The sequence below is a fragment of the Phyllobates terribilis genome, unplaced genomic scaffold, assembly GCF_046119375.1.
Source record: "Phyllobates terribilis strain yellow unplaced genomic scaffold, ASM4611937v1 Scaffold_1__5_contigs__length_1240528914, whole genome shotgun sequence".
Taxonomy (NCBI): Eukaryota; Metazoa; Chordata; class Amphibia; order Anura; family Dendrobatidae; genus Phyllobates; species Phyllobates terribilis.
Genome location: NW_027362761.1, coordinates 212,916,888 through 212,932,594, shown reverse-complemented (window position 1 = coordinate 212,932,594; position 15,707 = coordinate 212,916,888).

The window sequence follows — 15,707 nt, the reverse complement described above, 5'->3', positions numbered from 1 at the left end:
CAGCTAGAAGCCCAATATTTTTTCAGAGGTAGATGCAGAAAAAAAATATATTCAGTTTGCAACCTGATGGAGGTCAGTATAGATGGACTAATAGAGAAAGTCCCACACACTGCTAGAAGGCCAAATATTTTTTCAGAGCTAGATGCAGACAAAAAATTATTTTTAATTTGCAACCTGATGGAGGTCAGTATAGATGGACTAATAGAGAAAGTCCCACACACTGCTAGAAGGCCAAATATTTTTTCAGAGCTGGATGCAGATAAAAATTATTTTTAATTTTCAACCTGATGGAGGTCAGTATAGATGGACTAATAGAGAAAGTCCCACACACTGCTAAAAGGCCAAATATTTTTTCAGAGCTAGATGCAGAAAAAAACTATATTCAGTTTGCAACCTGATGGAGGTCAGTATAGATGGACTAATAGAACAAGTCCCACACACTGCTAGAAGCCCAAATATTTTTTCAGAGCTAGATGCAGAAAAAAATTATATTCAATTTGCAACCTGATGGAGGTCAGTATAGATGGACTAATAGAATGATGCTATGCCCAAAAGATTTTACTTCACTAGGTGCAGTAAAAAAATTGGTATTCTTGTCACGGGTGTGTTGCCACGAAGATCGTCACGAGTACACAGCCTGACTTCTCGCAGCTGACTTGTTGGTGCTTTGTGTTTCTCGGCAGTGAGGGAGTTAATTCTCTCTCTCTCTCTGGGCTAGATGAGGTCCAGCCTCGCCCAGCTGCAATCAATACTTCTGTAGTGAGACTCCTTCATATACCTGCTGGTCTGTTTGGGAGGTGTCGGTGAAAGCATTTCATTCAGACTGACAGAGCGGATCGTGGTGTTTGGAGTTGCTGAGATAAGTGTATTTGGAAGTGTTTTTTCCCTTTCCTCGCTTTATCATTTATCTCCTTTCCCGTTGGTTTTCCCTCTGTTGTAGTTGAGAAGTTGTTTGTATGCAAGGTGGTTTTGGTTTTTCCCTTGTACTGTCTCGTTCGTCTAAATACTGTGTTTGGGCATATTATTTCTTGTTCCCTTTGGTTGTGATCGGGGTCCTTCTCAGGACTAGATTACTGAGGTGCAGAGATCTTCAGGAGGTAGGGGTTACGCTGGCGGCCTGGACCTCTGTACCTTTAACAGTACCTCCAGGTTGAGGGATTAGTCAGGGCCCCAGCTTAGGGTCAGCTTAGGCCCCCTACCTCCAGTATACAGAGACAGCGTGACATTTTCACCGACCCACTTAGTTTTTCTCCAGCTACTATGGATCCAGTAGCCGGTCTAGCTCGGCAATTGCAGAGTTTGTCCATGGAGCTGGCGGACGTTAGGTCCAAGGTTTGGCATCCTCAGGAGCAAGCCGGACCAGAACCTAAAGTAGCTCTCCCTGATAGGTTCACTGGGGGGCGGGACAAGTTTTTTGTTTTCCGGGAGGCATGTAAATTGTACTTTCGGCTGCGGCCTCGGTCATCGGGGAGTGAAGAACAAAGGGTGGGAATTGTCATCTCGCTCCTACAAGGGGACCCACAATCTTGGGCGTTCTCTCTTCCCCCGGGTTCCCCGGCTCTCCAGTCAGTGGATAGGTTTTTCGCTGCCCTGGGACTCGTATATGATGACCCAGATCGGATCTCCCTTGCTGAGTCTAAGTTACGTAGGATCCAGCAGGGAGATCGTCCGGCGGAGGAATTCTGTTCGGAGTTCCGTAGGTGGGCCACGGACACCCAGTGGAATGACCCGGCTCTTAGGAGCCAGTTTTGTCATGGTTTATCCGACAAATTACAGGATGTGTTGGCACAGTATGACTCTCCCGTGTCTCTGGAAGCCGCTATGGCCCTCGCTATTCGCGTGGACAGACGGCTTCGGGAGAGGTGCGGGATAACTCTACCCCCTGTGATGACTCCACCTCCTACAAGGTCCCCTCATATGGTGGTTCCCCTGGTCAGTCCAGAGGAGCCTATGCAATTAGGAGGGACATCATTTCGGGGGAGGGGACCGGTGGTGCGCCATAAGGCAGGAAGGTGTTTCTTCTGCGGCAGAAAGGGACATTTTATTGGGGGGTGTCCATCCCGTCCCTTGCAGAGTGAAGAGTCGTCGGAAAACTGTTGATTCCAGGTTGTGTGGTGGACGGCAATCTGGGAGTAGGTATTTCGTCCCTAGGTTCGTCTCAGTTTCTCGTACCGGCGGAGGTGGTGGTGGGTACAAGAACTGAGAGGATATCTGTTCTTCTGGATAGTGGGGCCGGGGCTAATCTGGTTGATGCTCGGTTTGCCCGGGTTCAAGGTATGCGGTTGAGTGAGTTGGCTAAACCCATCCCCATATTCTCGATCGATGCCAGGCCTCTCGGGCAGGGAAGTTTTTTGCAAGTTGTGCATGACGTAAAACTTCAAGTGGGGGCAATACATAAAGAACTGTTGTCTTGCTACGTGTTGGAGGGTCTTCCCACTCCTATTGTGTTGGGCCTTCCTTGGTTAGCTAAGCATAACCCGGTTATTAATTGGCAAACCAGGGAGATAAGCCAATGGAGTAAATTCTGTAATAAAAACTGCATGAACACGGTCATTGGTGCGGTTACTCCTTGGGTCTTACCTCCATTTCTGGCGGACTTTGAGGATGTATTCTCGGAGAAAGGGTGTCAGGAACTACCTCCTCATCGCGTGTATGACTGTTCTGTAAAACTGCTCCCTGAGGCCAAGTTACCTAAAGCTAGGTTGTATAACCTTTCTGGTCCTGAGAGGCAGGCCATGAAGGATTATATCTCAGAAAGTCTGGCTAAGGGGCATATTAGACCTTCATCTTCACCGGTGGCTGCGGGGTTCTTCTTTGTTAAGAAGAAAGATGGAGGCCTACGCCCTTGCCTGGATTTCCGTGAACTTAATCGGATTACGGTCCGAGATCCGTATCCGCTCCCACTTATTCCCGATCTCTTTAATCAGATCGTGGGCGCCAAATGGTTTTCTAAGTTGGATCTCAGGGGGGCGTACAATCTGATTAGTATGAAGGAGGGGGATGAGTGGAAGACGGCGTTTAACACTCCGGAGGGGCATTATGAGAACCTTGTCATGCCATTCGGTCTGACTAATGCCCCGGCGGTGTTCCAACACTTTGTTAATGACATTTTTCGCCGCTTGGTGGGACAGTTTGTTGTCATATATCTGGATGATATCCTAATTTACTCGCCGGATCTGGTGTCTCATCAGGAGCACGTTAGGCAGGTGTTACAGATCTTGCGGGATAATAAACTGTATGCCAAGTGGGAAAAGTGTGTGTTCGCCGTACAGGAACTCCAGTTTTTAGGCTTCCTGGTTTCAGCGTCCGGTTTTCGTATGGACCCTGGGAAAGTGCGGGCAGTTCTTGAGTGGGATCGGCCAGAGAATCTTAAGGCACTACAACGTTTCCTGGGGTTTGCTAATTATTACCGAAAGTTCATTCGTAATTTCTCGTCCATGGTTAAGCCTCTCACTGACATGACTAAAAAGGGGACGGATTTTTCTAGGTGGTCTGACAAGGCTTGTCAAGCATTCTCCTCTTTGAAAAAATGTTTTGCCTCGGCGCCCATACTCATTCAACCTGATGCGTCTCAGCCATTCATTGTAGAGGTAGACGCTTCCGAGGTAGGGGTGGGAGCAGTATTGTCACAGGGTTCGTCCCCTGGTAAGTGGCATCCGTGCGCCTTTTTCTCTAAAAAATTGTCGTCCGCTGAGAGGAATTACGATGTCGGCAATAGGGAACTCTTGGCCATTAAGTTAGCTTTTGAGGAGTGGCGCCATTTTCTGGAGGGGGCAGTTCATCCGGTCACCGTCATCACCGATCACAAGAACCTGCTATATCTGGAGTCCGCGAAACGTCTGAATCCCAGACAAGCTAGGTGGTCATTGTTTTTTACCAGGTTTAATTTTGTCGTTACATATCGTCCTGGGTCAAAAAATGTAAAGGCGGATGCCTTATCTCGTAGTTTCCCGGGGGCCGGGAATACGGACGACCCGATTCCTATCCTTCAGGAGGGGGTGGTGGTTTCGGCAGTATGCTCTGAGCTGGAGGAGGAGGTATTGGAGGCTCAGGGGGACGCCCCTGTTGGACCTCCAGGGAGATTGTTTGTTCCAGATCAGTTGCGACAAAAGGTGATCGAGGCACACCATAACTCAGTTTTTGCAGGACACCCGGGGAGTAAAGCAACTGTGGATCTCCTCTCGCGTCGGTTTTGGTGGCCTAATTTACATAAGGAGGTGGTAACTTTTGTCGCGTCCTGTGGGGTTTGTGCGCGCTCTAAGACCTCACATACCCGTCCGTCTGGGGCCCTCTTACCTTTGAAGATCCCGGAGCGTCCTTGGACTCATCTGTCTATGGACTTTATTACGGACCTCCCTCCGTCTTCGGGTAAAACGGTCATACTCGTTGTAGTGGACAGGTTCAGCAAGATGGCACATTTTATCGCTCTTCCGGCTCTCCCTAATGCTAAAACTCTTGCGCAGGTGTTCATTGGGGAGATTGTGAGGCTTCACGGGGTACCCTCCGAGGTGGTGTCTGATCGGGGGTCTCAGTTTGTGTCTAAGTTCTGGAAGGCGTTTTGTGCACGGCGGGGGATGCAGTTGTCATTCTCATCGGCTTTTCATCCTCAGACCAATGGTCAGACGGAACGTATGAACCAGAGCTTGGAGACATATCTCCGGTGTTTTGTGTCAGTGAACCAGGAGGACTGGGCTTCTTTCTTACCTCTGGCAGAGTTTGCTCTTAATAATAGGCGGAGCGAGTCCACTGGTAAGTCCCCGTTTTTTGGGGCATATGGTTTTCACCCCCAGTTTTGTACTTTCAGTGGGGGGGGCTCTTCGGGGGTTCCTGAGGAGGAACGATTTTCCTCATCACTCGCTTCAGTATGGAGAGGGGTGCTGAAGAATCTGAATACTATGGGGAACCGATACAAACGTATGGCTGATAGGAGGAGAGTGTCTGGTCCGGACCTAAGTGTGAACGATCGGGTATGGTTGTCTACCAGGAATATAAAACTTAAGGTTCCCTCCTGGAAACTGGGTCCCAGGTTCATCGGGCCGTACAGAATCAGTTCTATTATTAATCCGGTGGCATTCCGTCTTGACCTCCCCCCTACGTTTAAAATTCACAACGTGTTTCAAAGATCATTGCTTAAGAGGTATGTGGCGCCGGTGGTACCGTCACTTTTACCTCCCCCTCCAGTGGTTGTCAATGGTAACTTGGAGTTCCAGGTATCGAGGGTCATTGATTCACGCTTTAATCGCCGGTCCCTTCAGTACTTGGTTCATTGGAAGGGGTATGGTCCTGAGGAGAGGATGTGGGTTCCTGCGTCGGATATTAACGCAGACCGATTAGTTCGGGCCTTCCACACGACTCACCCGGATAAACCTGGCCCTGAGGGTCCGGAGGCCCCTCGTAGAAGGGGGGGTACTGTCACGGGTGTGTTGCCACGAAGATCGTCACGAGTACACAGCCTGACTTCTCGCAGCTGACTTGTTGGTGCTTTGTGTTTCTCGGCAGTGAGGGAGTTAATTCTCTCTCTCTCTCTGGGCTAGATGAGGTCCAGCCTCGCCCAGCTGCAATCAATACTTCTGTAGTGAGACTCCTTCATATACCTGCTGGTCTGTTTGGGAGGTGTCGGTGAAAGCATTTCATTCAGACTGACAGAGCGGATCGTGGTGTTTGGAGTTGCTGAGATAAGTGTATTTGGAAGTGTTTTTTCCCTTTCCTCGCTTTATCATTTATCTCCTTTCCCGTTGGTTTTCCCTCTGTTGTAGTTGAGAAGTTGTTTGTATGCAAGGTGGTTTTGGTTTTTCCCTTGTACTGTCTCGTTCGTCTAAATACTGTGTTTGGGCATATTATTTCTTGTTCCCTTTGGTTGTGATCGGGGTCCTTCTCAGGACTAGATTACTGAGGTGCAGGGATCTTCAGGAGGTAGGGGTTACGCTGGCGGCCTGGACCTCTGTACCTTTAACAGTACCTCCAGGTTGAGGGATTAGTCAGGGCCCCAGCTTAGGGTCAGCTTAGGCCCCCTACCTCCAGTATACAGAGACAGCGTGACAATTCTATACACAGGTGGTATATCTTGCAACACAGATAGGCTACTCCACTGACTAACACACTCTGCAATAGGCCAAAAAGGATTAGCTTTGCTAGATTCAGCCAAATGCTGTGAAAAAAACTTGCACAGCACTGGCACAGACCTGCCTGGCAAAAACTGATAGGAACTGATGTAACCTAGTCCTGAAAAGGACTGCAATTACAATTAGTCTTTACTCCCACAATCTATCTATTTAAGAGCACAGACCTGCCTGATAAAAGTCGTAGGAAATGCTGTAACCTAGTCCTTAAAAGGACTGCAATCACAACTATTCCCTACTCCCAAGCTATCTGTAGATTTGTGCGAAAACTGGCTTGAAATTAACAAGGTATAGCGCACACAGCAACAGCGGTGCCATCTAACACGCAGCTGCAGCAGTGAGAAAATGGTGGCGACCGGGAAAATGGCTTGGTCTTATAGGGCAAGGACATGTGACATACACTGCCAATGACACATGCCCTTGCTTGTGTGAAAAAAGCACTTCGCTCCGTGTGTGCGCTGCTGATAGGCTGACAGATTGCACCTCCCCACTGTAAATGCGGGAAAGAGAAAAAAAAATGGAGATCTTCATTATTCCTGCAGAGATCCATCCCCTGACCCTCCCCCCACCCCGCTGTACACTCAAACTGCGTATTAACATTAATTTTCATCATTACTGAGAAAAAATCCAGTTATGATTTTGGTGCACGAACAGTTATCGAACATAACCTCGAACAGCCGAATTTTTCTCAAATCGTTCGTGTTCGCCGAACGGCTCGAACACCGCCCAAAACAGCTCGAATTTGAGATTGGCGAACAGTTCGAGTAGAACAACGCTCATCTCTAGTAATAGTATGTCCCTGGTCCAATAGGCTCAGGGCACAGGGACGTACTATTACCACAAAAGTCGGAAAGGGGTCAATCCTTCATCTGCTGTAAGCAATACAAAGTGTTATCTGGACTTGTTCACACTTCAAATTATCCTGCATCATAGTATATATTCTCTATAAACAAGTTTTATGCTATCCATTGTTTGCTGAATAACGTTTTGTCTGCTATAGGCATAACAAACTTTCCCCTGGACTAGTTCACATCACAAAAGTTGCTGAAATTCCTTTATTGACGATACAGTACATGGTCAGTTCGTGTGCTTTCCACACTCCTGGTTCTGAGTCTCCTGTAATATGCTGTTCCACTGGTTTACCTGCCATTCAGCATACCCGCTTGTCCTAGTCCTTGCTGTTCCATGTGTCATCCGGCAAGTGATGCTTGCTGTGCCATCGCTTTTGGTCTAAATGTTCACTCTGACCTGTGGCTTAGTGCATCAATCTTACTGGGTGAGCCCTAGCATTTTCTAATTCATAATAATAATCATAATATTGATGATAATTTTTATCATTATTTTATTCATATAGTGCCAACATATTCCGCAGCACTTTACAATTAAGCAGGAACTGTTAGAACACTCCTGTTAGTTTTTTTTCTATTTTGGTCACGTGACCTGCTGCCTATTTATTCCAGCTCCACCCTTCTGGCTTTGCTGGACTTCAGTGTTATTTGACTCTCTATCTAGCCAGGTGCTTTTGTACCCATCTCTCTAGTTCGTTTGGTCCTTTGGACCTCTAAGTACTTTTTGTCTGTTTGTCTTTTTGCTCCGCTACAACATCTGCTAGGAGGTGTCCGATTTTGTCCCAGTCCTTAGTTCTTTTTGGGACCCCTCCCTTTATTCTATAGGTCTGCGTTCAGACTAGCTGAGGACGAAGGCGGGTCTGTTCACAAGGAACAGGTCGCCTGCTGCAACGTAGGGAATCAGATTAGTCTTATTGTAGGGGCAGATTCCCTTTCTTTCCTTAGTTCTTGTAGCAGATCATAACAGGAACATCACAAAGTAACTCATAGTTCAACAGTTACAGGATTAGTGAGGGTCCTGCACGTAAGCTTACAATCTATGATGAAATAGGGGAAGGCACAATAGGTAGAAAGCGCTTGTCATGTATGGTCCAGCCATCATTATAATAAATAAGACATTTCAAATAAGCTGCATGATCCGGTCATCAGCCAGTATCTGTCTCGGTACAGTTACCGTGTGCTATTGGGTGCATAAAGGATGTGGAGACAGATGAATGGGAGAGGCCAGATTGTGAGGACAATTTAGAAAGAGGGGACAGGGAAGAGTTAGATTAGTGAAGTTAGGTGATAGGCCTGTCTAATCATATAATTCCTTTAACCCCTTGCCATTCCCTGCGTATTTGTATAGCTAATGTTGGGTGCATGTGTAAGAAGCAGTACTTTAACGCCATGATCAAAAGTGACTTCAACATCTTAAATGTGGGTTGTTTCAGATGCATTTTCATGGCAACCAACCCACATTTCTGCCAACTTTGTGCTCCTACTGTATCTCATAAGAGATCGGTAATGTTACAATGCACTGCAATATAGAAGTATTGCAGTGTATTGTACAATCTAGTGTGTGCATGTTTACATACCCTAGATCGGCTTAAAAAAAATATAAAATATTTAAAAAAAATAGGAAAAGGAAAATCTAAACCAGAAAAAAATGAAATCACACCTTTTGCCCTTTCCATTTAAGTAATGCAAAAATAAAAATATCAACTTGGTACATTATATCGCTGTATCAATAAAAGTCCAGATTGTTAAACTTTCACATTTTTTATCCCATTCAGTGAACTCTGTACAAAAAAATACTAAAATTAGCTTTTTTCATCAACAAAATTGACTAAAAAATGATCAAAAAATCATATGTACCCTAATTAATAAAACCTTGTCTTATCCCACAAAAAAGCGGCCACACAGCTAAATTGCTGAAAAAAATAAAATAGCTATGGGTTTCAGAACATGTCAAACAAACCAAAATTTATTTTTGTTTATGATTTTCATTTTTAAAGCCAGTAAAACAAAATATCTAAATAAATTTTGTATTGCCATAATTGAAATGATTCACAGAAAAAAGGCTACATCATATAGCATATAATTTTTACACCTTAACGACCGCCGTTACGATTTTTAAGAGCGGACATTAAGAGGCCTTATTCCTCAGCTCCACTTTTTAACAGCGCTGAGGAATAAGTGACTAGCACTGCCCAGCTGTATATGACAGCTGACACCCTGTGGTATTGGCCCCGGACGGTTTTGTTACCGATCAGGCCAATTAATCCCTCAAATATCTAAGTGGTTAAAAGGGGGTTAAAAGACCCCCTTTGACAGGATTGACTTTTGCGATCGTAATCGTAGGTCTTGATCGTTGCTGTGGTACCCTGGGTTCATCCGATGGCCCGAGCGTACAGTGGCCTTTATGATCCAGCTATAAGCCGGGTATAACAGGCTCTTTCAGGAGTCACTGACAAGTCTCCCACATTGCAGTACACGAGTACTTTAGTGCATGAGACCAGTGATCAAAGTAAAAAAAATACATGTCCTACAGTGGGACTAAGTGAAAAAGTGAAAATAAAATATAAAAAAAAAACACACAAAAAGTGCACACAATTCACGAAAAGCCGTTTTGCAACTAAAAATGCAGCGTTTGCGTTAGAACAAAAAGAAACAAAAAAAGTACGCGTAATTGTTATCATCGCGTCCGGCACAACCCAAAATATAAAATGATCATGTTATTTGTTCCGTATGGTGAATACAATAAATTAAAAAAAAACATGTCAAAAATGTTGCTTTTTCATCATAATAACACACAAAAAATTGAATAAAAAGTGATCAGAAAATCATATGTAGAAAAAATGGTATAAATGAAAGCGCCACATTGTTCCAAGTTACTAGTAGAACAAAGACTATGGAAAAGCGACATGGTTCCCACCCCCTAAAATAGAGTCCAGTGAAATTTGTGCTCCCAAATCCAAATGCCCACCCCTCCTTCTGAACCACACTTTGTTTAAACCGCAGTAAGGCTGTGTTCACACGATGCGTATTTCATGCGTTTCCGCGGCGTTTTTGCAGTTGCGTAAACGCCGCGGAAACGCATGAAAAACGCATGGTAGAAGGGCAGCAATGTTCCCCAATGGAAATCCGCATGTGCTGTGCCCATGATGCGGATTTTTCCGCAGCGTTAACGCTGCGGTCAAAAATCCGCAGCATGTCAATTAATTTTGCGGAAAAGCGGCGATTTCGCCGCCATTGACTTGCATTAGAACGCGCCAATTCCGCAAGACAGCATTTGTACTTGCGTAATTGGTGCGTTCTAATGTGCGGATGGTACCCGGGTGTGGAGGAGAGGAGAGTCTCATCCACACCCAGGTACCATTAAAAAAGCTGTAAAAAGAAGAATAAAATAAAAAATAAATGTATTCTTACCTTCTGTCGGCCCGCGCAGCGCTCCCGCTTGGTTCCCGGCACTTGCAGTGAGTTGTAGGACCTGCGGTGACGTCAGAGTCATGTGACGGGTCACGTGACGCTGACGTCGGCAGGTCTTTCAATTCAAAGTTGCCGGCAGCCGGGAGAACGGAGTGAGCAGGACAGCGCGGGCCATCAGAGGTAAGTATATACACTCTCTCGGTTCACACTGTATAAATCCATGCTGTTTGCATGGATTTATATAGTGTGACCTAGTTATCAAGCACTTTCCAGGTGATGCTAAAATCGCCTGGAAAGCGCTTGTCAATCTGCATGCGGAAACGCATGTGAATCTGCATGTGGATCCGCATGTATTCTGCAGGAAAAACGCATGCACAATCTGCATGCGTTTTTTCTGCCAGGGAGATGCAGAAATGATGCAGAAATTTTCTGCTTCATTTCTGCATCGTGTGCACATACCCTAAAAGGCTGCATTTTTGCCATTATTGTAGTGGGGAGAGCACTTAACAATTTATGGGGTGCATGTCTCCAGAAGCACAAGCTGGGCACAATATATGGGCACTAAACTAGCATATTTGCAATTCTCCAGAATAAAGCATGGTGTGAATGTTACAAAATAGTCAATGCAGCCATAAATGAATTCATTGAGCGGTGAAATTTCAACAATGGGGTCACTTTTGGGGTTTTCTGCTGTTCTGGCATCTTAGTGGCTCTGCAAATGTTGCCTGCAGACTATTCTAGCAAAATCTGTGCTCCAAAAGCCAAACAGCGTTCCTTCCTTCTCAGCCCTGACATGTGGCCTAATAGTAATTTTTGATGACATATGGGGCATCACCATGTTCGGGAGAAATTGTGCAATAAATTGTGGGGTCAAGTTTCACCTATTAACCGTTGCGTAACTGACAAATTTGCAGCAAATAAAAAAAATACATTTTTAAAACTAAAATGTTATATTTCCTCATCCCAATGTTATAAAATTCTGTGAGGCACCTGTGGATTCAAAACACTCACTACTCCCCTAGATGAATTCCTTAAGCAGTGAAGTTCTTGTGGGGGTTTCTGCTAATCTGGTACCTCAGGGGCTCTGCTAAAGGTGCCCATAATCTATTCAAACTAAATCTGCGTTCTAAAAGCCAAGTAGCGCTCCTTCCCATCTGATCTGTGCAGTGAGCTCAAACAGTAATATACAAACACACATATGGAGTACTGTCACATTCAGTTAAAATTGCACAACAAATTATGGGGTCCATTTTCTCCTATTACCCCTTGTGTAAAACTTTACATTTGGTGCTAAAACAATATTTTTGTGGAAAACAAATATTTTTTTGTTTTTAGATCTAAATGTTATACAGTTTCATGAGTCACCTATAAGTTAAAAAGTACACCTCTAGATGAATTCCTTGAGGAGTCTAATTTCCAAAATGGGGTCACTTGTGGGGGGGTTCTGCTGTTTTGGCATGTCAGGGGCTCTACAAATGCGACATGGCATTCATAATCTATTCCAGAAAAATTTACACTCCAAAACTCAAATAGCATTTTTTCCATTTCGAGTCCTGCAATATGCCCAAACAGCACTTTTTGACCACATATGGGGTATTATCGCATTCATGAGAAATTTCCTAACAAACTATGGAGTTCATTTTCTCCTATTATCTATTGTGAAAATTACAAATTTGTGGCTAAAACAACATTTTAGTTGTGTGAAGCACCTATGGGTTCAACAAGCTCAACACACCCTTAGATGAAATCTTTTATGGGTCTAGTTTCCAAACCGAGTCACTTGTTGGGGTTTCTGTTGTTTTGGTACCTTGGGGGCTCTGCAAATGAGATATGTTGTTTGCAATTTATTCCAGCCAAATTTACATTACAAATACCAAATGTCATGTCCAGGGCTGCCACTAGGAATTGCGGGGCTCCATACTGGCAAAATTTTCGGGCCCCCTTGAGACTCCGCCCAGGCTCCACCGCAGCTCCGCCTCCACCCCAGCTCCTCCTCCACCCCTCGAACTTTCCACAGTCCCACCGCCCACTCTTGGGAAAAACTCAACTTTCTGCACCACGTCTTCACCAATCACACATTAACAGTTCCCATTGAACACGACATCACATACAAAGCCAGCAGCTTTTGTTTTGGCCAAAAAGATTTTTTAAGCCACCACCACGACAAGGTAGACTCTTCTGGCCGGGCCTTACTCTACTCTAACCTATTAAACATTTCTTATAATACCCAATACTCTTTTAGATATATTTGTATTTATGGGAATGTGTCACATACATTTTTTTAAAATGACCAATAATACCACATACAAGGGATAAATACCACCACACTATGACCATATCACATATTACCACCACATAGTGACCGAATAATACCACATACAAGGGACAAATAACGCTACACCATGAACAGACCACATATTACCATCACATAGTGACCGAATAATAGCACAGACAAGGAACAAATACCACCAAACCATGACTAGATCACATATTACCATCACATAGTGACCGAATAATACCACATACTAGGAACAAATACCACCACACCATGACCAGAACACATATTACCACCACATAGTGACCGAATACTACCACATACAAGGAACAAATACAGTCACATTGTGACCAGACCACATGTTACCACCACATAGTGACCGAATAATACCACATATAAGGGACAAATACCGCCACACCATGACCGGACCACATATTACCATGACATAATGACAGAATAATACCACATACAAGGGATAAATACCACCACACTATGACCATATCACATATTACCATCACATAGTGACCTAATAATACCACATACAAGGGACAACCTCATTGTCCCCATATTCTGCCCCTCATTGTCTTCATATTCTGCACCTCATTGTCTCCATATTCTGCCCCTCATTGTCTCCATGTTCTGCCCCTCATTGTCTTCATGTTCAGCTCCTCATTGTCTCCATGTTCAGCCCCTCATGTCTCTATGTTCTGCCCCTCATGTCTCCATGTTCTGCCCCCATGTCTCAATATTCTGCTCCTCATTGTCTCCATATTCTGCCCCCCATGTCTCCATATTCTGTCCCTCATTGTCTCCATATTCTGCCCCTCATGTCTCCATATTCTGCCCCACATTGTCTCCATATTCTGCCCCCCATGTCTCCATATTCTGCTTCCATGCTTTTTGCGGCTGCCCCCCATGTCTCCATATTCTGCTTCCATGTTTTTTGTGGCTACCCCCCATGTCTCCATATTCTGCCCCCATGTTTTGTGGCTGCCCCCCATGTTCCCCATCCTGTTCTGGTGCGGCTTTAAAAAAAAAGTTTCCTCTTACCTTGCGGCGCTCCTGAGGTGTCCTGCTCTGCCATCACTGGAAGCACGATCGCTGGCGCATGGCGGTGACGTCATACGCCAGCGACATGCGCGCTGACGTCAGCCGCAGGCCAATCACTGTGAAGCTTCCTGAACGGCAATAGATTTAAAGTGAACCTGCGTCCAAGGACGCAGGTTTACTGAACGGGCAGAATGCTGCCGCTTGGGCCCGGTGAGCAGAAAGGGCCTGGTCAGGGCCCCGTTCTTCACAGTGGCCCCATACACCAGTAAGGGCAGTAATGCCCTGATGGCGGCCCTGGTCATGTCTTCCCATCCGAGCCCCGCCGGGTGTCCAAACAGAACTTTTTGACTACATATTGGGTATGACCACACTCAGAAGAAGTGGTAACAAACTATGGGGTCCACTTTTTTGTGTTACCTCTTGCAAAACTGAAAAATTTGGGGCTAAAGTTAACATTTTCGTAAAAAAAATTAAAATTTGAAATATGTTGTCAAATTCTGTGGAGTATCTGTGAGCTCAAAATGCTCGCTATACCCCTGGATAAAATCCTTGAGGGGTGTAATCTCCAAAATGGAGTTACTTGTGGGGAGTTTCTGCTGTTTAGGCACCTTAGGGCCCTGCAAAAGCGACATGGCGCCCCCAATCTATTTCAGACACTTTTGTGTTCCAAAATTCAAATGGTGCTCCTTCACTTCTGAGCCCTGCTGTTTGTCTAAATAGATGTTTCTGACCACATGTGGGGTATCAGCGCGCTCAGAAGAAACTGGGTGACAGATTTTGGGCTCTATTTTTTTGTTCTATTACTTGTAAAAGTAAAGAAATTGGGGCTAAAGCAACATTTTAGATGAAAAATTACAAATAATTATTCTTTCATTTCACTTTGCACTAATACCTGTCTATCACCCGAAGGGTTAAAAATTTCCTAATAGCAGTTTTTAAATATTTGAGGGGTGCTATGTTAAAAATGGTATCACTTTTGGGGAGTTCCTAATATATCGGCTCCTCAAAGTCCATTTAAATCTGAATAGGTCCCTAAAGAAACAGGTTTTGTAAATGTCTTGGAAAAATTAGAAATTGCTGCTCAAATTTTAACCCTTCTAACAACCTAACAAAATAAAATGACGTTTGAAAAATAATGCAGATGTAAAGTAGACATATGAGAAATGTTATTTATTAGTTTGTACAGCATAACTAACTGGTTTAAGGATATAAAAATTGAAAGGCTGAAAATTGCGACATTTTCGCCAAAATTTCAATATTTTCACAAACGCAAAATATATTGACCTAAATTTACTATTAACATAAAGTATAATGTGTCACGCAAAAACAATCGCAGAACCAAAAGGGACATGTTGAAGCGTCCCAGAGTTGTTAACACAACAAAAGTGACATTGGTCAGATTTCAAAAATTTGGCTTGGTCATTAAGGTCAAAATTGGTTCCATTACTAAGGAGTTAAAAACAAAATCCAGGCAATGTTGATGGAATTGTGTTATTTTATCCATTTCAACCAATATTTATTTTTTTTTTTTTTTCATTTTTCAGCATACTAAATGGTTGTATTCAGCACTACAACAAGTCTCCATGTTGCTATGTCAATCGAAATTAATAAAGCTATGGCTCTTTGAAGATAGGGAAAAAAAAAAGAGTAAAAAAAATAAAATTGACTGCGGAGAAGAGTTTAATGTCATGCAAAAATGTGATTAGTTCCTGCATCAAATCTGAGGACAGCTTCCAATAATTTTTGTGAAGTATTGCAACAGAATTTACTGTTAAGTCCAGGCAGTAATATGTGACACGTTTTCAATGACAGCATAAGTAAGTAAAAAGCAAATAACTACCGTATATTATTTGACTTTTGGAGCCATTAGTGTCTGCAGTGTAGTGTTATTTTGTAAAGTCACTTTGGTAAAGTTTTGGGATGGTAAAAATGAGAGAATAAGCTCAGTTTTCTGAAAAGCACTGCATAATGTTTTCAGATTTTCATTGGACCTTCGGGGCCAAA